The following is a 3,050-nucleotide window of genomic DNA, read 5'->3' as shown; positions in this document are numbered from 1 at the left end:
AGCCTTTCCTCTTCTTCTCGAGTCTCTTCTTCTTTTCATTCCTTTTATGTACTTTTCTTCACTCTGATTGAAGCCCCATGTTCCAGATCGGATGTGTTACCAAATATGATGCATATTACAGTTCAATATTTAAGAGATGAGGAATTATGTACATTATTTACATTTCATGGATATTTGTTCTCATCTTGTTTGTTGTTAACACAACGTTTCGTCTGATATACCCTCCAACTTTCATCAAGTGTCCTGAAGAAATTTCGAACCTGGGTTCTCATTCCTAAGGTATTTTCCGATGTCGTTGTTATTATTATTATTATTATTATTATTATTATTATTATTATTATTATTATTATTATTATTATTATTATTATTATTATCATTATTATTACTTTCAGGTCACTGTCTGGAATCGAACGCGGAATCTTGGGGTTAGTAACTAGCGCTTTTAACCATAATAATAATAATAATAACATCGAAAATACCTTAGGAATGAGAACCCAGGTTCGACATTTTCCCAAGACACCTGATGAAGACTGGAGGGTATATCAGCCGAAACGTTGTGTTAACAACAAACAAGATGAGGACAAATATCCGTCAAATTTAAATAATGTAAATAATGTATGATGCATATTATTCTCCGAATTTTCAACGGCAATACTGTAGAACATTGGAAGCAGAAACAGCTGTTAGATGGGATAAAGTCTATTTGTATTAAAAAGTAATAATCGACGTTAGTCAATTGTTGTTGATCAATATTTCTCCATTTTCCGTTTACTTTTAGTTTAATTCCTGATAAACTCATGATTATCTTTGCCATTGCCTGTAACCTATGAGCACAATATGCTTGTATATGCATGCCCAGGGTTAACATAGGTAATTATACCGGTAGTAAAACAGATATTTATCATCCCTTAGACGGTTATTCCAACATCTAACTCTACTAACATATATATATATATACATACATACATATGATGGATAAAGAATGCTTGTATATATGCACTTATGTGTGTATGCGTGTATGTGCATTTACATTACTTTAAAGATTCGTGGATGCAGAACGCGTCAACATTTTTACACTTACAGAGTCAGAAAGAAGAATATTTTAAAATATTTAAAAGAACGTTTAATTTGGCCTCTAGATAAGGGCATTTAAGCTTCCATTGGTCAGTTCAAGACGTGCGTATTCTTTCACTTGATAACGACATTAAGCTTTTCATCATATACTCCACGTGGTTTAGCAAATCGAATACTGGAATCAGATAGTTGGGGGTCAGTATATTCGCCATTTCAGCGAAGACATTTACTACGTGGCGAGCTGTTTGGTGTAGCTTGGTTAGATATTACTTTGTGGGTCAAGCATAGCTGCAACGTGATATTAAGATTCCGCGGAAGAAGAAATAATTTCATTGCGGGCAGTGACTGTATAGCCAGCAAACGTGCGAGAACCGATCATGTTAAAGCTGGTTTTATGAATAATCAGTGGTCAATTATTTTGAAGGTCTTTAGCGTGTATCTTTGTCGACATCAATAGGATAGATCCGTTTTTCTGGTGATGGATACTGCAGGTTGTTGCACTATGATGCACTCGTATATGCATTTCTGCATAAAAGAAAAGGTTGCAGAGAAACACGCTAGACCAGTAAGAAGCTCTTTCAAGGACGCTCCATCAGATTCTGGGGAGATAGCCTCGTTTGTCACGGATGAAGGGGTTTTGAGAGGTGGAGTTTTCCTTGTCGTTACTCCTGAAACTATGCATGTGTTATGTAAACTTTTTTCTTGAAATTAACGGCTATTTCTGCTTGAACTGAAGATCCCAGGACACACAAAACAAATACTGTATCACAAAAAACTATCCTTCAGGCGTTTTCTGTAATCTTATGGATGACGTTATTATTCATATCGATTTTTATATCGCGTCACATATCGAAGATCATATTTTTATACTTTTGCAAATCCAGGTCATTTTAAGCATCTAACGAACAAAAGAGACCAATCCATTAAAGCTCCAAGGTGCAACTGAAAATGTCTCTGATGTCATTTTTCTATGGAATATATTACACATGTTACAATTAGCATTCTCAAACTGTTTTTTGAAGGCACTACTTCCGATTGTGTCCATGGTGTTACTAAAAAATATACAATGCCATCTTTTTGAAAGGTTACTCTGTCATAAATAAAGTTTGAAACTGAATGCAAGCTGAGTGCAAACATGAATGAAACTGAATGCAAACATGCATGTCAATACAAAGAATGTAGAGGAGCCTTTCATCAAACTTCCGTCTTACGAATAATGCCTAATAAAGTTGTTTGGGAGGAACAGAAAAATCATGTACGGTGAAATGACCCACATCTGTAAATATTCTTCAAAATCAGTGAAAAAATGAATATTTACGGACAACTCCCAGCTTATGTATCAGCTTTTAGATTCACATGCTAAGCTACTAAACGTTTCAAAAAGCTAACACACTTGTTACAAATACAGCCTAGAAGGGAAAAAATAAAAATACGATCTGGCATTTGTTATTCAAATTCCAGCGACAGAGCTTTTATTATTTGTTAAAAAGCAGTTTGTTCCGTATTGGAAGAATATAAATAAATACAAAAGATAGACAATGCAGATATTCTTACATATATTCATATATGCATCACACGGACATATTTAAGTCATTAAACACATATACATGCTGAAACATGCGCACATATACACCATACACACATGACTAAATAATTGATGACTAAATTCCAATGAAAGATTCTTGTTTGTGGGTTAAAACAGTGTGTTCTGAGGATGTTTATAATAAAACATCACATGTATACTTACATATGAATATGAATTACATAGACACATATACTCTAGTTGACTAAGTTGCTATGCCAATGGAATACAAACAAACGTAAACACAAACATATGCTTAAATATACATACATGACTAGCTAGTTAATGCTTATATATATATATATAAACTAATACACCTGCTTGTTCTTCCTACACCTGACTTCATCTTTTGTTTTCTGAAATTTGAACTATATATATATATATATATATATAT

Source organism: Octopus bimaculoides, chromosome 17 (genome assembly GCF_001194135.2).
Source record: "Octopus bimaculoides isolate UCB-OBI-ISO-001 chromosome 17, ASM119413v2, whole genome shotgun sequence".
Taxonomy (NCBI): Eukaryota; Metazoa; Mollusca; class Cephalopoda; order Octopoda; family Octopodidae; genus Octopus; species Octopus bimaculoides.
The sequence above is the reverse complement of the archived record's forward strand: the minus strand, read 5'-3'. Positions refer to the sequence as shown.